Raw genomic sequence first — 21544 nt, 5'->3', positions numbered from 1 at the left:
TATGGTACTGTTGCTACACTCTCCAGTTGTTTTATACCATCCTTCACACTGTGAATATGTGATGGCTATAGTAAGAGTGTTGATGTAAACCCCAGGTGCCAGAACAGTCTTTTGTGGATCATTTCAGCTTGGCATAATTTGCAGCAGCTGTCCAACAAGCAATATTAGAATCATAAAGCTTCTGGATGTTTAGCTGAAAAAGTTTTTAATCTAATTTATATTTCCCTGTGAGAAGAATTACTTATTAAAACCTGCACAGATACAAATGAGTAAAAGAACAAACTGATCTAGAATCATCAAAACTTAGTAGATACTAGGGCTGCACAAAGCTTCAGGCACTGATTCAATTCAGAGGAGATTTGGCCTGATTAGGTGGTCAAATCTCCAAATCCAAGTCGAATCAGGGGACCAATTAAAAGGTCTGAATTGGTTTGACGCTCTCTGAATCGATTTGGAAAAGATTCAGAGAGCTTTGGTGATTCAGGTAGTCCCCACTGGCTGCAGCAGGGAGCTGGACCTGGACTCCATGCTGGTAAGTAGGGGGCGGGGGAACGGGGACTGAAGGAGGGGACCACGGGGGAACCCCTGCCAGGCCCCATCCCCTGTCTGCACCACCCCCCCATGGCTGCCCCACCCATGGCTGCCCTGGCCACCCCAGCTCCTGGACCTTTAAAAAAAAAAACCCCACAAAAAACCCCACACTCACCAGCTCCTGCAGTGGCCTCAGGGCTTCTGGGGTCTCGTGACAGAGCCCTCCCCATGTGGCATGGGGCAGTAGAGGGCAGTGGGGATTGCCCCCTGCCTAGCAGGAGTCAGAGAGTCATGGCTTTTTTTTATTTTTGAAGGGCAGGGCAGCCATGGGGGAAAATAGGAGAGCAGGCAGGTGTTGGGGGGCTTGTGGCAGAGCCCCTCACATGGCGTGGGGCAGTGGGAGGCAGCAGGAATTGCCCCCTGCTAGGCGGGAGCCAGTGAGTGGGGCCTTTTTTTTTTTCTTCAAAGAGCCAGGAGCTAGGCCAGGCAGGGCAGCCGTTGAGAGCGGGCAGGGGATGAGGTCTGTGTGATTCAGAGATTCAGCTGATTAGGCAGCAGCTGAATCTCTGAATCAGATTCAGCCAAATTGATTTAGGACAGTGATTTGAATCACTGAATCGAATCTCTGTCCCCTGAATCAGCCAAATCCAAATCCGAAGCGAATACCAGCTGCTTCACACCAGCATAGTAGATACTAGTCTATCTGCATTTATAAATACTCTGATGGAAGGACTCAAGCTCATTTGGATTTATCCAATGCTTAAGCCCTTTCCATTTTTAAAAGAACTGGATGAAGAACACAAATCCCATTTCAGAGAGACTAACATTTTGAAAAGCATTATCATTCCAAATTGGAACAAAGGATGAACGTGGCTAAGTTCTCTACAAAAGAAAATTGGGGTAGAGAGCGGGAGGAAGGAAAGGGGAATTCCAGGTTGACCAAAATGTTTCATTTCCACAAGCTCAGAATGCTTTGCATTATAGTAATGTAATGCAATATTTTAAAAACAAAGAATAGAGTCATTAAAAAAAATGTTTCATTCCAAAAATTAAAACTGTTTTGATGGGATGTTTCAACTTGTCAACACTTTTGTTTTGCCTTTTTGATTAAATTGACATGCTATTGCAAATGTATTTCAGTTTCAGTAGAACTCCATTTTTTGATAGAAAACTCTTGCATCTAGTTATTTGACTAGCTCTAATTTTAATGTTTTCTCAAAAGAGCTGTCCTTCATTATGGTTCTCTTAGTACTTAAAGAAAGACATGCATTTTTCAAATCATTTATTATTTTTTTAATTGAATCAGAATTCTTTATCTGAGGTCATTGGATTGCATTAGGAAACCTTGTAATAACACAGACAACCATGCTAGGAAAGGGACATTTACCTGTTATCAAGATCCACAAGCAATATTATTCTTAATGGTGTAATTTCCACACCTGCACTCCCATTACAGTGCCAGTACATATGTAAACCAAGTTACTGATTTTGTTTATAAACATATCATTTGCATGTTACAGTTTAAAACTATGTTGCTAAAGGAACAGCTGCTTCCTGTCCCAGTATCACTAGTGCAATGCTTTAACCAACAAAAGAAAAAGAAAAAGCATTCTACCACCAGCAGCATCCATATACCTTCTAAGACTAGCATTAAATTTACTGTATGTCTGTGTTCCCACCCAGTGTTAAAAATACTAAATGAAGGTGTCGAAAATTTATAGCTAAGAGTTTAGCTACCTTTAAAACAAGCTCTAATTTGCAATCGCAAATGAGAAAGTTTAGGCATCTCACCTATATGCACTTGCAAATCAACATTTGCACTCTCCGAACATGTGGTTAGACCTATCAGATTAAAGCACAATTTTGCAAGCACTAAATTACAGACTGATTTAAAGCTATTTTTTTTAAACATGACAAGAACCAACAATTGATCACAATCACCAACGCTCATAGGAGCTCACAGTGAGAGGACATTTTCAGATAGTAATCAGTAATATTCAACAATGAACACCAGCTCCCTCTGAAGTATTTTATTTGCAGGCAGGCATCCTCAGAGCCTTTAGGAAAGGGTCTTACACCAGGACTATGATCTGAAAGAAGCAGAAACATACCTGGGCATGTCTGCCCCCTGGCTAACAGCAAGTGCATAGGGCAGTGTCAGTAGTTGTACTGGTGGTTGTGGCAGTGACACCCTGGCCAGCAGCACAGCAGCTGCTATTTTAACTCACACACCCCAATTCAATACCCCCATCTTAGCTACTCTACTGGAAAGGAGAATGTTGAATCAGACTAAATTGTGGGATTTGGGGTAAACTGGTAACAAGCAGGATTTCAGTGAGCACCCAGAAAAATATCCCTCTCTGCAAAGAAATAAAGCCAGAATGGCCATTGGAAAGAGAAAGCACCTAATGACTGATGGTGGTGATTGCCTGCGACATGGCTAAGTACAGACAGTCAAAAAGCCCAAGGCAGAATAAATCCAATCTTCACAGCTTTCCCTAATTGGCAAAGGCAGACAGATGCCTGTACTGGCTGAGACCAAAAGGCAGGGGCACTCCAGCATGCTGCCCAGTCTGTCAGCCATTGCCAAGGGCAGCCAAGCCCAGGCAAGCAGGGACCATCCCTGATTGGCTGCCCAGCACACACCCCCTACCCCCCTGCTGTCAGCCACAGGGAAGGGGGAAGCCAGCACAAAATGTCTCCACAATCCCATGGCAGCAGAGCAGGGTGGAAGGGAAGAACAGATCCCCCCACCCCAACACAGGCTCCCACCAAGCTGCAGCCTGCCCAGCTGGGGGGAGCTCTATGACATGGGGTATCCCTCAACCCAGCCATGTAGTGGGGAATCAGAGACCCCCTATTTGCCCCCCTCCAGGCTAGGGTCTTCCCAGATGGAGGTGGAGCCCTGCACTGTGGGGGCTTTCCCCTGCCCCAGTCCCAGTCCCCCTGGGCTGGGGAGCCTGCCCAGCTGGGGGCAGGGGCCGTGCCATGGAGGTTTCCCCCCTGCCCAGCCAGGCTAAGTTGTCCAGCCTTGCCCACCATGAGTCAGTGCCCCGACCCACAGGAGGAGGGGGAAACAGAGTCCCCTGCCCCAGTCCTAGTATCCCCTGCTCCAGCTGGACAGACCTCCAGCTCAGAGGGGCCTGGAGCCAGGATGGGGGAAAGTCTCTGTGGTGTGGACCCCCCTCTAGCTGGGCAAACCCCATCTTTGGGGGGCCAAGACTGGGATTGGGGCAGAGAGTTCTGTTGCTTTCTCCATGGATTAGAGGCATTGACTCACTGTGATGGGGCTCAGCACCACAGCCTGGCAGGCCAGGGCACAGGGATCCTCCCAGATGAGCAGACCTCAGCTCAGGGGAAGCCCAGGGCTGAGGTGGGGGGCTTCGTTCCCCAACCTCCCCCTCACTGCCCCACCAGGCAGACAGGTACAGGTAGGATGCAGGCTGGGGAGCAGAGGCTTTGCTGCTTCTGCTTTGTGACAACCTAAGGGTGGAGTCAGCCTGTCTCAGCTGAACAGAGGAGCACTGGCAGAAGCTAGCCTGCCCATCCTGTGAGGGGGGTTAGTTAGCAAGAGGCCACAAAACATCCAGGGATGTCAGGGGACTGCAATGTAATTTGAGTCAGGAGGGGATCTGGAACAAAAGTTTGATAGGTTGGTCTAACCTAAGCTGATTAAATCTAATACTACATACATTCAGTTGTATCTTGAACCGGGTTCCACCATTTTGAAACCAATTTATGTGCATTGAACTTATGTTCTGTTATAGGTTTAAACCAGTTTCTGATCACTTATACTGGTTTATGTGTAATTTCTGTACCTAGCCTATTAGAACTAGATAAATGAAGAGTTACCTTGAGTTCAGCTTTTCTTCCACTTGCACGGGTGCTCTGCTGGAGGGATCTAAGCATCTCATTTAATTAATGTTCTCTATTGTGGAATGCATCACCCATAAGACTACCTTGAATTTATATTTAAAAACGCATTAGGCGAAGCTGGGAATATTATTCAAGATAAATGAAATTAAGAGGTGAGTCATACTTGGTAGGACTCTACACTGCTTTAAATCACTGCAAGTCAGGAGGAAATCCACTGAATTCCACTTAATTACAAAAGCCTAAAAGCATTCTGAACACAGAATCAGGAACCATACAAGCAACTGCTTTGGGGTCCAGCAGCAAAAGTGCAATTGAGATGTTAAAAGTATTACATCAGAGCAAATCCAAAATGGAGTGTGCCTAGGACAAAGCTTCTGAATCCATTTACATAAAGTGAATGTGTGAGCTGAGCCACTTGCTTTCAAAATCCACTTCTCTGAACATGGGAAGGAATTTGCCTCCTAAAGCATACAGAAGCAAAATAAAAGACTCAGCAGAGGTAATTCCAAAATAAAATCACAGGACTACAAGACTGAAGGCCAGGATGGGGGAAAAACTCTGGCCTTCAGCTCTGGCAATCCAACCCCTTTTCCAATAATCACTCATACATCTATATGTTGAGTGTTAAACACCATCACAAATGTTTAGACAATTATTTTGTACACCACACTAAGGGTTAGTGATGAGCACAGTTCTAAAATACGTTGCATTTTTAAGACTATACAAAGAGGTTTAGAAAAATCTCAACTGTTTGACTCTTGAACATAACTCTCAACAGGGTTGACCTTGTTTAAGAAGCCACAAAACAGTCATTTTGGAGATATGCTGCAGACACTGAACAGATTTAGCTGTTTACAAAGCTGTCTGACTTGTCAAGTCTCACAGTAGTAGTTAAAAAATTTGTTGCAGACAGTCTTAGTCTCAACACCTAGTATCATCAAGTTCATAAGAAGTGTCTTTGGTAGGGTGTTGTGAACATGACACTTGGAGACAGATTTTACCCATAGCAGAGCCTATTTGTTAACACTCTAGATTCCCAAAAGGCTATTCTTGCAATCACAGTTAAAAACAGTAGTTCTCTTCCAACATGAATAATTAATACTATCTACTGCCTAAACTAACACTGCCTACAGTCTTAATATTGCAAGGATATCCTTTAATTCATGTTAGAATCCTATGGCTTTGGGCAGAAAGCTCACAGTTCTACTCCCTCCAGAGGACTATGAAATCCTATGCAGCCCAATTTATGATATTAAGTACCTACAGTTTCATAGGTATAATTCTACTATAGTCAATGGTGCATTAAAAAACTCATCAGGACACACACAGTTTTATCCTTACACAGGATAAGTCCCATATATAGTTTTATCAATTTTTTCTTCTATCATTAAAGACTATTTGATAGTGTGTGGATAGAGCAACTGGATGCATCCAAGGAGCATATTTATAGCAAAATAAACATTATTCACTGGTACTATCTCACCAAAGAAAAGAACAGGAAAATTAAACTGACTGAGTGGGGGGGAAAGATTAAGTAGACCTGCCAACTGTGTAGCGTTTGCCCCATAATCACACAACTCAAAATTTTTACCTAACTGAATTGCTTTCACACCTACACTCTCTAAAGAACTAACTGAATTATCTAAAGTGAATTTTGATTCTGAATATTGACTCCTTAGAACATAGCATTTTGGGGTTCTATAAATGAAAGAAAGCACACTTGTCAAATGATTTATTGTAAGTAATTCAAGTACAACTGCAATTAATAGGATTTTGTGTTTGTTTAAGTAATCGCTATCCCTGTCATCTCAGTGTTGGATAGAAAAGCCATTAAAAGCAGTTATTTTCTGCTCGTATATCATTTACTAGTAATAAAGATTCAAAGGCCCAATTCTGCTCTGTTATGTCTGTTCATGTTTAGCAGTTGGACCTGTTAATGATTTGGATAATTGAATAATAATCCATGAATGGCAATCACAAAATGATTAGGGAAAAAATCAAACCAATTATCTTCTTTTCACCATGTTGGTTCTTCGCTTCAAAACGGAGGGTGAGGGAGGTGGGGTGGACAGAGGCAGTAAAATCTATTTTTCTTCCTCAAATCAGCAGAACTGACTAAATTCACAGAAGGAACAGACTTTAAGAAGGTCCATTCAACTAATCTAGCTTTCTAATAGTCACAGCTACCTAATGTCTTTAAGAGAGATTGGTTACTGCATGCAAATGATAAAAATGGCTTATTTCACTGTCTGGGGGTTCCCCGTTTCCTATTTAGAAGTTTTATAATTAACATGTTTAAGAAGTTTTATAATTAACACATTTAAGATATGAATGGGAGCTTATTCATCCATTAACAAAGGCACTCAATAACATCTGTCTTCTAATATTACTGTTCCATCATGTCCTCCATTCATAACACAGGCATTCATCTTAGCTTCTCTGTATAGATTCACCCAACTGGCTCATTCAGCAAGTCAAAGGCAGCATTCCTGTAAGGAGTCCACCTTGCAATATGAAAGATTTCCCTAGATCTATTTTTTCCCTTTCTGCCAGAACTGAGCTCCTTACTTGAGACAAGCGCTGTGATAAGGCTGTTAAAAATGTTAAACCTCTTTATAACAAGTTGACACTGAGAAGAATCATTTGTGTTTAATACAGAGGGCTGAGTATTTTTGTAAACGGAACCAAAAAGGTTCTTGTTGTCCCTGCAGCAGCTTCAGCATTTAGGTTAGATTAAACATTTATCTTGAGTGGTCTTCACATTTGTTCTTTTGCTGCTGAATCCTCCTGGTTCACCAGTGAGGATTCCACTTGCTCTCCAATTCAACTAAATCTGCTAGTACACCAACACCCACCACTTCCAGTGATAGTGTTACTTAAATGTAACACTCATTACTGAATTACATTGTACTGAGTACTGAACTCATTACTGAATTCTCAATAAATATTGAAAGAAAGAGAAAGGCAGTTGGATGAAATTTAATCCAGGTGTAACATCACTGGTTTAACTGGAATCAATTGACTTAAGTTGGAATCAACTGACATCACTTCATATGCTACAGATGAGTATGGGCCAAACCCACAGAATTGGGCAGAAGTAGCATTAACACTTATTTTCATAAATTGAGGATTACTGTATTGTTCAAGAGTAGTATACACAAATGGAAAATGATTAAAACAATGGGAGAGTAGAAAAAAAATGAGTAAATTGTTGGGGGTTGGGGGAGGAGGAGAAATGCTACCTTTTAATGTTTTAACAACCTACATCTAACTCTGGACCTAAATGGCTGTAGCTCCATAAATTAATTGGATCACTTAAATAAATTGAAATTTCCTCTTCCAGCCAGCTCAGTAGTCTGTATCAATATGTCATACATTGTACATCAATTCAAGTGTCATCAAAGCAGGATTAATGATGCCTATACACTACAGCTCATTATTAATAAACATGTATAAATCAATTTGAGAAATGAAAGTTGTATTAACAGGACTATGAAGTGGCCACTAGTGGATGGAAATGTTGCTAAAGGCTACTGAGATCACTGAACAGAATTGAACAATTCACTAGGACCACAAGGTTTTGAAGACTTTGTCTGCCAACTGCTTTAATTTACTGGTTAGAACAGAAAGAATAGTTTTTCTGTTTCATCTACTCTCCAGTCAAAAACAGAACAGCTTATCACTTATGATATCTTCCGTATAGGTTGAAGATACAGGATGCTACAGTCTGCCAAAACAGTCTGCTAATGTAAATGGTACAACCACAGAGATAAACAACAGCTGAGAGTTATGGAAGTTAAGAGACAGTGGAGGAATGAGATAGAAGCAAATCTATAAAAGGTTCTAAAAATCAAGAAGGGTAATTTTGAAATGGATAGGCAACTTACTGAGGCATTAGCAAAGTTGAATGAGGACGATAGTCATTTTGAGGCAGAGTTGCAGAGGTAAAAAAAGATTTGCAGCTAAAACAAATTTGAAATAAAGAGGGAGGGAGAGCCTGGATCAAAGATAAACACTGACATTTCAGATCTTTGAAACATATGGAAAAATCATCAAGAATAAAGACTGAGTTTGTGCTCAACTCAGTCTCTCAAATCTCTCTACCCTAGTAGAAGACAAAAGAATGGTTCCCAACAAACTCTTTCAGTTGGCTTGCCAGCAGCTTCCACCATTTCAGTCATTAGGTTTTCCTTACAACTTGGATAAATACTAAATATTCAGTTTTGGAATTGTTCAAGTTCAGGCCAAAATGCATGGCAGTTGGGATGGCTTTTGAAAAATTAATAGATACGCAGTGTATGGCCTCATCTTCATCTTCAAATTTTTTTGAAAGAGTAAGGAATGTGAACTGTGTTGTAAGCATCAACCTCCCAACTGGGTATTTGGGGTACAATCTGTTTATTCAAATCTACTGCAATCTTAATCTAGCTCTCTTTATATGAAAACTACCCTGGTAAGGTAGATGGTGCAGAACATCATTTGCAGTACAGAGGTAGCAGCATTTCCACTGGTAGGAAGAATAATCCCTAGCATAAACTGTTTGCAAAGTGCTTTTATAGTCTTTCAAGACACTAAGTATTAGGACCTGATCCAGAATCCATTGACTGCGTTTGCAATTCACTTTGATGAATATAAACATAGATTTTATTTGATAAATTCCATGTTGTTTGCACATCAACCAAGTAAAGGTATTTTTTTTTGCAGGTGACAAATATCCTCTAATATCAAATGCTATGACTTGTTTAGTTTAATTTTCACACAGCATGACTATACCTTGTACAATAGCAATGGGTAGGTATCACATAAGGAACATAACAATGTACACAAACCTGAAATATTGCCAAGTGCAATTTATTATGCTAAATGATCTTAAGATGCTCTTCATTGAAGCCAGTGGAGTGTTACCTGGCCTACCGTTTTTTGATTAGAGTTGCAGGCAGGCAGAATTCACTGTAAAGTAAAAATGCTCAATGCTGCTATTTTGCCATTATCAATGTAACACATACAAGACACGTTTGAATCCTATTTTATTTTTATGAAACATTTTAGGTGGTTTATGTTTGAAGGTCACTTAATGGTACTGCACCCAAATAAGCTCAATGCTGTTCTTACCAGTATCAATGTAAGCTATAGTACATAACTCCTTGTAAGCAGAACTGGACTCTAAATACCTGATTCAAAAGTTACTTTAAGTAGATGCAAAGACTTCCATTAATACAAATGGGCTTTAGATCAGCTTTAGTATGTCTAAAATGCTCATCAGTACAGCTGGCCAAAGTTTTTACAGGAAAGAAAATTACTACTTTTCCAAAAGAACATTTTTGTAGAAGTTTCATTCATCTTCTTTTTCCATAGAAAAATATGAAAATAAGCATACAAGCAAAATTTGTCCATTTTCTAGTTTTGAGAAACCAGTAATAATTTTTTAAGATTTTCAACTTTTTTCAAGCCACATTTATGCAAAACTTTTTTTAAAAGAATCAAATGTTTTTATTTTTCTTGAAACTTTTCAAAATAAATAGCAGGCATTTTCCCATCAGCTCTTCTTAGTGATCATTTATTGATGTCTATGGCGTGACCAGTATAAAAAGTTAAAATGTAGGTATGTATCTGGTACAAGCCACACTGGCTTGCATCAGATATTATCCCTCTGAGACATGGATACTGATATTTCAGCTAAGACCAAAAAAAGCCCTGGAAACTTCAGCTTTCTCCATAAGCTTGAATGATTTCCTAGGTTTTCCTTGCTGAGCACTCTGCCATAAGGTGTCTTGCTGATATGTAGCAAGACACCTTATGGCAGAGTGCTCAGCAAGGAAAACCTAGGAAATCATTCAAGCTTATGGAGAAAGCTGAAGTTTCCAGGGCTTTTTTTGGTTTAGCTGAAACATCAGTATGGCCAAAGCAGAATGAAAGTTTAAATTAAATACAGTTGGACTATTTTTTTCTTTAAAAAAAAAAGAAAAGAAAAAACATCATTGGCCATTTAGAATGCTAAGGAAAAGATCAGTAGGAGATGAGAGTGCTTTTAACATTTGAAAATAATGTCCAATTTGCAGAGATACTGTGCAGCATGAGTTCAGAAGTCTGTCTTCTACCATGCATTTCAGCTGCCTATGTGGGCCATGCCCTGATGTCCTCCTTGTTTTACTGCAGTTCAGGCAAACTTCTACTGAATTTAGCATGGATTTGTTTGTGACAGGGGGGGAGGGGGACAGAATAGTTAAGCAGAAGCAAAATAGAGTTGTTTCTTCCAACTGGGCCCTTTGGAAATAATTCAAAATATGAAATGACCATTAACAATTGCTATGTACAATGGGCAGACAGTCTTTCCAAAAAGAACTAAATGCAATCACGCATTTATACCATATGTATGAGTGCATCCATACTTATTTAAAGGGACCTGGGTTTTGTAGAAATAAGGCATGTCCAGATGAGCATGCACGTGTAGTATGTGGCACTGCAGACCAGTCCGTGGTGCCACAAACCACACATGCTGCACGTGCAGGTGCTCACCATGGTGCTCAGGTGCAGCACAGTGGGTTTTTCTGACACTGGGAGATCCCAGCATCAAAATAATCCATGCTTGAAAAAGGCAGGGCAGCGCATGTGGAGGCAGCATGTGCCACCCAAAACCTGAGCCTGGCCAGCTGGAATGACACTCCTGCTGCTGGCCAGGCTCTATGCACTGGATCATCACTGCTGAAGCTCCAGGAAACCCCCAGAACTTCAGGTAAGGCTGCTGGAGCCAGTCCAGGTGCTGGCTCCAGATTCCCCTACCCTACCCAGGGCAACTTGCCACACACTAGAATGCACATGCACAAGCATTCCCTGGGGACAAGTAGCAGCAGTATGTTGTGCCGCTGCTATTTGTTCTTGGGGAAACGCAGGTACATGCTCATCTGGACACACCCATAAAAGCCAGCACAATGGAAAGATATGGAACCAGCCCTATTTTTAAGAAGATAGCTCCCCCTTATGTTTGATTCATGCCAACAATAAAACAAAAACAAAAAAGGCATTTTTTGCCATAACACATGAACCTTTGTATGATTACTGGCTGAAAGACTTATCTGACCAAATGCTCCTTAGTAGCTGGCTACAAATCATGGAACATTTGGCACTAAATAAGAGATGACCCTCAGAATACAGGATGGGTGTTATCCTAACATGCATATTCTATAACCTTCCCCATTGAAATAGAGGACATCACTTCTTGTAAAATGAGGATGGGAGGGGAAGGAATATTTCCCAATCCTGTGTGTATCCTGATAGATGTGCTGTACATTGTATTCAGATGGCAACACTGACCTGAACTAGTGTGATGCTGCTTCCTTGCTATTACAAGGTTTTAAATAAAGGGAGCACATACGTAATCTTTCCTGCACGTTGTTTAGTTGCATCCTGTTCACTTCCCTATGAAAAGAACTCTTATAAAAACCAAGTCATATCAAGGAGGAATGCAAGATGCAATAGTCCAATTAGGAATGGGACAAAGAAGAATCTCTGTACATCAGTGACAAAACACCCATATCTTCTATGTTCAAAGCAAATAAAACATTTTTCTGGACTCTTGTTCCAGCCAGTGGAGTTAGACTGCTAACATTCTTAAAGAAATGAAGTGTGTTGATTACCTTCTGCAATCAGAGCCACTGCGTACAATTAACACTTTCCAACTCCTGTTGAGTCAAATGGGCAGCTGCCCAGTTTTGTTTCACTTTAGGTGGCTTTGTAATTAGTTACAGAAGGGAAGACTGTGATGGGGGATGGGGAAGGAAAAATCATCATTTATAACCCAGATTAAATATCAAGACAGGAAACGCAGACTGAAATTACATCAGACCAGTCCAGCACTGTAGGCAAAGTCACCAAACAAATCTACATCTTGCCCTAAGCTCTAGTAATTCTATCAGACTATTGCTTATTATTGTTTCCCCCACCCCCACCTCACTGTCTGCTGCTAGACAGCTGGTATGACGCAGAATTTTAAATCTCATGTTTGTGACAGCTCCTCTCCCAGCTCTGGGATACAGGCTGAAACACTTGGATTACTGTTTAATAAGCCCAAACATGGGGTGAAAAAATTGCTGCACAAAGATGCAGTGTTTCTTTTCTAAAACAAAGCTAACTTCACAAACCCCCTTGCCCAGGGCATTTATTAACAACTAAAAATGTATTTTTCAAGGTTTTCAGCGGCAGCACTGTTGTTACTCTGACAGTGGTTGTAATTAATGAACTGAAAATGTAATGCCCTGATCATGAAAAGCCAATATTTATATCTTTCATGAACAGATTATATTCTTTGTTCACAAGCATTTTGTGTACCTAAAAGAATTTCACCTACAGATCCCACATCCAACATAGTGATTCTGGACATGCAATAAGAGAAGTAGCAGCAAAGATAGCAAATGCCAGCTGACCTTGTTCAATGAAAACAATAGGGAAAGTGCAGATTCACAATAGAGTCTGCTGAGCTAGAATGTAACCAAAATTTCAAGGAAAATATTAACAAGTGTCCTCAGAAATTGTACTGTGCCCTTATTAGGGGTTTGAATGAAGACATCCTTCAGAATATGACATAGAATGAAGATTGCCTTCTACAAAAATATTGACCGTTCCTGCAATGTGCAACTCTTCCTTGAAGGTCACCCATTCAAGTACTGACTAGGCTGAAACATTTAGTAGTGGGTAGGTGAAAGTTTTCAAAAGCTCTTCAAATTACTTAGAAGCATGGCTCCCATTGAACTTCACTGGGACTTGGGCTCTTAAATCAATTAGATGCTTGTGCAAATCCCATCCTAGCAGGTTGAAGGAAAGAGGAGAAAGTTTCAGTGGTATGGATCAGAAGGTCATATGGAGCAGGACAAACGGACAAAAGTTGAAAGGCGGAAGATGACTGTCAGGGAAGGGAGGGGAATGTGGAGGGAGGCAGTTGTCTTGCTTCTTTTTTTTTTTTTTTTGCTGTGAAGCAACACACACATTTCTCAAGTTTGTTTCATTTTGGGCATACAACAAAAAAAACTAAAATGATGTAAAATGGGATTTAGAGCCCAAGTCCCAGTGATGTTCAATGGGAACTGTGCTTCTACATCATTTGAAGAGCTTTTGAAAAAATCTCACCCACCCACTACTAAATATTTCAGCATGGTCAGTACTTGAATCAGCTTGGATCTCACTTCATCTACCACTTAAAAATAGACAACGGCCAATTAGTTTTAGTGTTAACTAGGATAGCGTTATGATATACATTTTTGAAGGAATGAGACAGGAAAAATAGAATATGAATATTCAAAATGAGTTTCAGGAATAAAGAAAACATTCTAAATAAAAAAAGTCTTTGTCATGATGCTTGAATCCACCCAAAGCTGACTGATAAGGAAGGAACCAACTCCGCTGCTTAAAAAAATCCTAAACTAAACAATAACAACACAGTAGTTTTGAACGCTCCTCCCCTCCTTTTTATTTCTGTATTCCCGAAAGTACAGGCTCCTACTGCAGCAAGATGTTAAGAGCATTCCATAGAGATACTTTTAATATCCACTTGGGCCTGGGTTTTAAATTAATCTTCCCCAGAATAATTTTCATATCCCTGTTTTCTACACAAAACTGCAAGCTTTTTATGCAAAACTGCTATTTAAAAATAATTGCATTTATTATTTACAAAGGGAACCCTTTCCTTATACTGCAGAATATACTTGCTTTGTGTGTGTTTGTATATAAACTGCTGTAATAAATAATTGCTTTTTAAACCACGTTCTTCACACCCCAAACAGATCAAGAGATCCACGATGACCCAGAGGAAGAGGCGACGTGTGCTCGTCATAGGAGACTCCATCCTGAGAGGTACGGAAGGACCCATCTGTCGCCAGGACCCCTCGGCATGAGAGGTATGCTGCCTCCCTGGAGCAAAGATTCGGGATGTGATGGAGGTAATCCAGGCCAGGATCAAGCCCACCGATTATTACCCCATGGTCCTAGTCCATGTGGGTACTAATGATGCGGCCAGGAGAACCCCTGATCACTTGATGGCGGACTACTGTGCTCTGGGCGGCGTGCTGAAGGAGTTCGGTGCCCAGGTGGTTTTCTCTTCCATCCTACCAGTGACCGGACGAGGAAGACAGCAGGAGAACTGCATCAGAGAGACCAACTGGCGGCTTCGGCAGTGGTGTCTCGAGGCAGGCTTCGGCTTCCTGGACCATGACCCGCACATCACGACGAGGGACATGCTCAGCTGGGATGGGCTTCACCTGTCCCCCAAAGGTAAGCGTGTGTTTTCTTCTAGGTTGGCGGATCTCCTCCGGCGGGCTTTAAACTAGGCTCGTCGGGGGGAGGGGAGTACGAGGGCAGGGGAAGCTGTGGACCACCAAACCATGTGGCACCCACAAGGACAGCCCAGCCTGAAGAAGGAGAACATTGGGAACCTGAAAGCCATGGGGAGGCCAGCACAACAGAACAGGTAAGGAACAAGAAGGTAAGAAACAATGGGCCCCATGGGACTGGGAGCAGGGGGGCAGCAAAGGCGCCAGTCGCAGGGCTCAAGTGCCTATATACTAATGCTAGGAGCATGGGGAACAAGCAGGATGAACTAGCGCTCCTGCTTGCACTAAACACCTATGACTTAGTGGGGCTAACAGAGACCTGGTGGGATTCATCCCATGACTGGGCGGTACATATTGAGGGCTATAGATTGTACAGAAAGGACAGGTCGGGGAAGAAAGGGGGGGGGGGTTGCACTTTATATCAGTGAGCAATATACATCAACCCTCATCAAGACAGAATCCGAGCCTGAGGAAGTAGAAGGATTGTGGGTTAGGCTACATGGGGGGCAAGGAGAAAGGGATTTGGTGGTAGGGGTCTGTTACAGACCCCCACACCAAGGGGAAGAAATAGATGCGGGGCTCCTGAGGCAACTCTCGGAGACCATAAAAGCTAAAGAGGCAGTAGTCATGGGGGACCTAAACTACCCGGACACCTGCTGGGAGACGCAGACAGCAAGGTCCCATCGCTCACGCAGGTTTCTAACTTGTGTACAGGACCTCCACCTGACACAGGAGGTGCATGGTCCCACTAGGGGGAATGCCATACTGGATCTGGTATTGGCAACGGGAGATGACATGATAGGGGACCTCCAAATCGGTAGCTATCTGGGAGACAGTGATCACCTTATGATAGAATTCAACATAAGACGGCGAGTGGGTAAGGTAACTAGTAGGGTGAAAGTGCTAGACTTTAGGAAAGCTGATCTCATTGCACTCAGGCGATTAGTCAAGGAAGCACTGCAGAGTAGGAGTTTTGATGGGATGGGTGCCCAAGAAGGGTGGCTGTGCCTAAAGGAAACGATCCTTTGGGCACAAAGCAAGACGATCCCCGAGCGAGGCAAAAGAGGGAAAGGGGCCAGGAGGCTTCCATGGCTGACCAGAGAAATCCAGGGCAGCCTAAGGGCCAAAAGGGGAGCACATAAAAAGTGGAAACAGGGTGAGATCACTAAAGATGAATATACCTCCTCTGCTCGTGCTTGTAGGGAGGCAGTTAGGCGGGCCAAAGCTACCATGGAGCTGAGGATGGCAACCCAAGTAAAGGACAACAAGAAATTGTTTTTTAGATACATAGGGAGTAAAAGGAAGGCCCAGGGAGGAATAGCACCCCTGCTAAATGGGCAGAAGCAATTGGTGACAGATAGAGGGGACAAGGCTGAACTCCTCAACGAGTTCTTTGCCTCAGTCTTCCTAAGCGAGGGGCACGACAAGTCTCTCACTGGGGTTGTAGAGAGGCAGCAGCAAGGCGCCAGACTTCCATGCGTAGATCCTGAGGTGGTGCAGAGTCACTTGGAAGAACTGGATGCCTTTAAGTCGGCAGGCCCGGATGGCTCCATCCCAGGGTGCTGAAGGCACTGGCCGACGTCATTGCAGAGCCACTGGCGGGAATATTCGAATGCTCGTGGCGCACGGGCCAAGTCCCGGAGGACTGGAAAAGGGCTAACGTGGTCCCCATTTTCAAAAAGGGGAGGAAGGAGGACCCGGGCAACTATAGGCCGGTCAGTCTCACCTCCATCCTTGGTAAAGTCTTTGAAAAAATTATCAAGGCTCACATTTGTGAGAGCCCGGCAGGACAAATTATGCTGAGGGGAAACCAGCATGGGTTTGTGGCGGGCAGATCGTGCCTGACCAACCTAGTCTCTTTCTATGACCAGGTTACGAAACGCCTGGACACAGGAGGAGGGGTGGATGTCGTATACCTGGACTTCAGGAAGGCCTTCGATACGGTATCCCACCCCATACTGGTGAACAAATTAAGAGGCTGTGATGTGGATGACTGCACAGTCCGGTGGGTGGCGAATTGGCTAGAGGGTCACACCCAAAGAGTCGTGGTAGATGGGTCGGTCTCGACCTGGAAGGGTGTGGGCAGTGGGGTCCCGCAGGGTTCGGTCCTTGGACCGATACTCTTTAATGTCTTCATCAGCGACTTGGACGTGGCAGTGAAATGTACTCTGTCCAAGTTTGCAGATGACACAAAGCTATGGGGAGAAGTGGACACGCCGGAGGGCAGGGAACAGCTGCAGGCAGACCTGGATAGGCTGGACAAGTGGGCAGAAAACAACAGGATGCAGTTCAACAAGGAGAAATGCAAAGTGCTGCACCTAGGGAGGAAAAATGTCCAGCACACCTACAGCCTAGGAAATGACCTGCTGGGTGGCACAGAGGTGGAAAGGGATCTTGGAGTCCTAGTGGACTCCAAGTTGAACATGAGCCGGCAGTGTGACGAAGCCATCAGAAAAGCCAATGGCACTTTATCGTGCATCAGCAGATGCATGACAAATAGGTCCAGGGAGGTGATACTTCCCCTCTATAGGGCGTTGGTCAGACCGCAGTTGGAGTACTGCGTGCAATTCTGGGCGCCACACTTCAAGAAGGATGCGGATAACCTGGAGAGGGTACAGCGAAGGGCAACTCGTATGGTCAAGGGCCTGCAGACCAAGCCCTAGGAGGAGAGACTAGAGAAACTGGACCTTTTCAGCCTCCGCAAGAGAAGGTTGAGAGGCGACCTTGTGGCTGCCTATAAGTTCATCACGGGGGCACAGAAGGGAATTGGTGAGGATTTATTCACCAAGGCGCCCCCGGGGGTTACAAGAAACAATGGCCACAAGCTAGCAGAGAGCAGATTCAGACTGGACATTAGGAAGAACTTCTTCACAGTTCGAGTGGCCAAGGTCTGGAACGGGCTCCCAAGGGAGGTGGTGCTCTCCCCTACCCTGGGGGTCTTCAAGAGGAGGTTAGACGAGTATCTAGCTGGGGTCATTTAGACCCAGCACTCTTTCCTGCTTATGCAGGGGGTCGGACTCGATGATCTATTGAGGTCCCTTCCGACCCTAACATCTATGAATCTATGAATCTATGAAACTGTGGATATGATTCATTTGTACCACATCTAGAAGTGTAAAAGCTTTTTTTTTATAATTATGGTAAATATTGTGTGTATTATTTCTTAGCCAATATTTTAGCGTTAAATATAAGCCTTCTTCCTTTTGTTCCCTACAAGACTTGTTTTATTGATTTAAAATTTATAAAAAATCACAGGATGGAACATCTGAATGAAGAGTCAAGGCAAAATTTATCATAGTAGGCTAGTATCACCTCCAAGTATATTGCTTTTTAATGAACTTTTTCCAAAGTTGATGTGCTTTTATTTATTAAGCACATTTCCTATTCAGCCTATTTTTCATTGACTAACTGCTCTCACTGACTTTCACGTCCTTCCCATTCCCTCAGAGATAACATTTCAAAAAGCATCAAAAAGAGTTATCTTTTCACATTATGGGTTGGCCCAACAAGCAAGATTTTGGACCTCCCCCCACCACCCCAACTCCAGAATCATGATGGCCAAAACCACATAGATTAACCTATTCCTTTCTCTTTGTACCCCAAAGTAATAAGGTCACTGGAGCTTTAGGGTGAACAAGGAAAGCAGAGTCAAGTGTAAAAGACCTAAAGTATGGTTTTAGGACAAGGCTTGCAGACAGATAATTCCTACCCACACTCAGCAGCAAAGCCTTACTAAAAACTTGGTAGTAACAACTGGATTTAAATGCAATTGGACCTTGCACTATTTTGCTCCCAGGGTGAACAGGGCCTTAGTTTAAACCCAGGCTCTCGGGAGGTTCGGGAAGATTGAAAGTAAGACCAAAAGACAACAGAATTGCCTCTCAATGCCAGAAACAAATTCGTATATTATTTTCCACTTGAAAACTGACTGATTTACAAATTTCCTAACAAAGTGGTGCTTCCTGAGGTGTTTTTTTAGCCTCCGCTATCTGCTGTCAGCTAAAATAGCTGGGGACAAAGCCCAATGCGTAGAGAGTGTTTAAGGAGTTAAAGGGAACCCTCTGTTCTCCTGCTTAGTAGCACTCTTTAAAGTTAGGTACAGACATTCAGCAAACCAAAGGCAGCAACCAAAGTACAATGACCAAGAAGCCAGTGAACAAGGACAGCGAACAAGGTAATCACTTTGCAGGCAGATGTCTGAGAGCAAGAGGAGAAAGGAAAAGAGAAGCCAGGCACCAGATCCTGCCCTGGAAAGGTAAGTGATTGGAATAATAGAGACTTAGCGGGATAGCTCGCATGACTGGAGCACTGTCACAGATGGGTACAAACTGTTCAGGAAGGACAGGCAGGGGAGAAGAGGAGGAGGAGCTGTGCTTCATGTAAAAGAGCCATATGATTGCTCAGAGCTCCAGTCTGAAACTGGAGAGAGACCTGTTAAAAGTCTCTGGGTTAAGGTTAGAAGGGAGAGCAATAAGGGTGATGTTGTAGTGAATGTCAGCTATAGACCATCAGAGCAGGAGGAAGTGGTGGATGAGGCTTTCTTCAAACAGCTAATGGAAGTTTCCAGATTACAAGCCCTGGTTGTCATGGGGGACAATCACCCTGACATCTGCTGGGAGGGCAATACAGCAGTGCACAAGCAATCCAGGATGTTTTTGGAGAATGTTGGGGACAACTTCCTGGTGCAAGTGTTAGAGCAGCCAACTAGGTGCTGTGCTCTTCTTGACCTGCTGCTCACAAACAGGGATGAATTGGTGGGGAATGTAATAGTGGGTAGCAACTTGGGCAGCAATGACCACAAGATGATTGAGTTCAGGATGAACTGAAGAAAGGAAGGATGGAGAGCAGCAGAGTAAGGACCTTGGACTTCAGAAAAGCAGACTTTGACTCACTCAGGGAACTCATGGGCAGGATTCCCTGGGAAGCCAGTCTGTGGGGGAGAGGAGTCCAGGAGAGCTGGCTGTACTTGAAAGAAGCCTTACTGAGACTGCAGGAACAAACCATCCCACTGTGCAAGAAGACTAGCAAGTATGGCAGAAGACCAGCTTGGCTTAGCAGGGAACCCCTCAGTAAACTAAATCACAAAAAGGAAGCTTATAAGAAGTGGAAACTTGGACAAATAACTAGGGAAGAATATAAAAGCATTGCTTGGGCATGCAGGGATGAAGTCAGGAAAGCCAAAGCCCAATTAGAGTAGCAGTTAGCAAGGGATGTGAAGGGTGACAAGAAGGGTTTCTACAAATATGTTGGTAGCAAGAGAAGGATCAGGGAAAGTGTGGGTCCCTTACTGAACGGGGGAGGCAATCTTGTGACAAAGAATGCAGAAACCGTGAGGTGCTCAATGCCTTTTCACTTCAGTCTTCACAGCCAAGGTCAGCTGCCTGACTACTGCACCATGCAGCACAGTTTGGGGAGGAGGTGAGCAGTCAACAGTGATGAAAGAACAGGTTAGGGACTATTTAGAAAAGCTGGAAGTGTACAAGTCCATGGGGCCAGATCGGATAAATCCCAAGGGTGCTGAGGGAGTTGGCTGATGAGAATGCAGAGCCACTGACCATCATCTTTGAAAACTCACAGTGATCAGGAGAGGTCCTAGATAATTGGAAAAGGGCAAACATAGTGCCCATATTTAAAAAGGGGAAAAACAAGGATCTGGGCAACTACAGACCTGTCAGCCTCACCTCAGTCCCTGGAAAAATCATGGAGCAGATCCTCAAGGAATCCATTTCTAAGCACTTGGAGGAGAAGAAGGTGATTAGAAACAGGTAGCATTGATTCACCAAGGGCCAATCAATCCTGACCAACCTGACTGCCTTCTATGATGAGATGACTGACTCTGTGGATACAGGGACAATAGTGGATATGATGTACCTTGGTTTTAGCAATGCTTTGGATATGGTCTCCCACAACATTCTTGCAGGCAAGCTAAGGACGTATAGGCTGGATAAATGGACTGTAAGAAGGATAGAAAGCTGGCTGGAACATCAGGCTCAGAGGGTAGTAATCAATGGCTCGATGTCTAGTTGGCAGTCGATATCAAATGGAGTGCCCCAGGGGTAAGTCCTGGGGCCAGTTTTATTCAATGTCTTGATCTATGACCTGGAAGATGGCATAGAGTGCACCATCAGCAAGTTTGCAGATGGCACTAAGCTGGGGGAGTAGTAGATACGTTGGAGGGTAGGGCTAGGATTCAGAGTGACCTAGGCAAATTGGAGGATTGGGCCAAAAGAAATCTCATGGGGTTCAACAAGGACAAGTGCAAAGTCCTGCACTTAGGACAGAACAATCCCATGCACAAGTACAGGCTGGGGGCTGACTGGCTGGGCAGCAGCTCTGCAGAAAAGGACCTGGGAGTTACGGTGGACAATAAGCTGAATATGAGCCAGCAGCATGCCCTTGTTGCCAAGAAGGCTAATGGCATACTGGGCTGCATTTGTAGGTATGTTGCCAGCAGGTCAAGGAAAGTGATTATTCCCCTCTGTTCAACACTGGTGAGGCCACATCTGGAGTACTGTGTTCAGTTTTGGGCCTCCCACTGCAGAAAGGATGTGGACAAATTAGAGAGAGTCCAGCGGAGGGCAACAAAAATGGTGAGGGGCATATGACTTCTGAGGATAGGCTGAGGGAACTGGGCTTATTTAGCCTGTAGAAGAGAAGACTGAGCGGGGATTTAATAGCAGGTTTCAACTCCGTGAAGGGGGGTTCCAAAGAGGATAGACCTAGACTATTCTCAGTGGTGGCAGATGACAGGACAAGGAGCAATGGTCTCAAATTGCAGCAAGGGAAGTTTAGGTAAGATATTAGGAATAATTTTCTCA

The 21544-nt window shown here is 43.5% G+C and overlaps 1 protein-coding gene across 8 annotated transcripts in view; it reads right to left on the bottom strand.

The window, feature by feature from the left end:
- Window positions 1-21544, bottom strand: part of PDE1C (phosphodiesterase 1C) — a 491302-nt gene that overhangs the window by 289841 nt on the left and 179917 nt on the right. The gene's annotated exons all lie outside the window — the stretch shown is intronic.

The sequence above is a fragment of the Alligator mississippiensis genome, chromosome 5 (genome assembly GCF_030867095.1).
Source record: "Alligator mississippiensis isolate rAllMis1 chromosome 5, rAllMis1, whole genome shotgun sequence".
In the NCBI taxonomy this organism is placed as follows: domain Eukaryota; kingdom Metazoa; phylum Chordata; order Crocodylia; family Alligatoridae; genus Alligator; species Alligator mississippiensis.
This window is presented reverse-complemented; position numbering and strand designations above follow the sequence as displayed.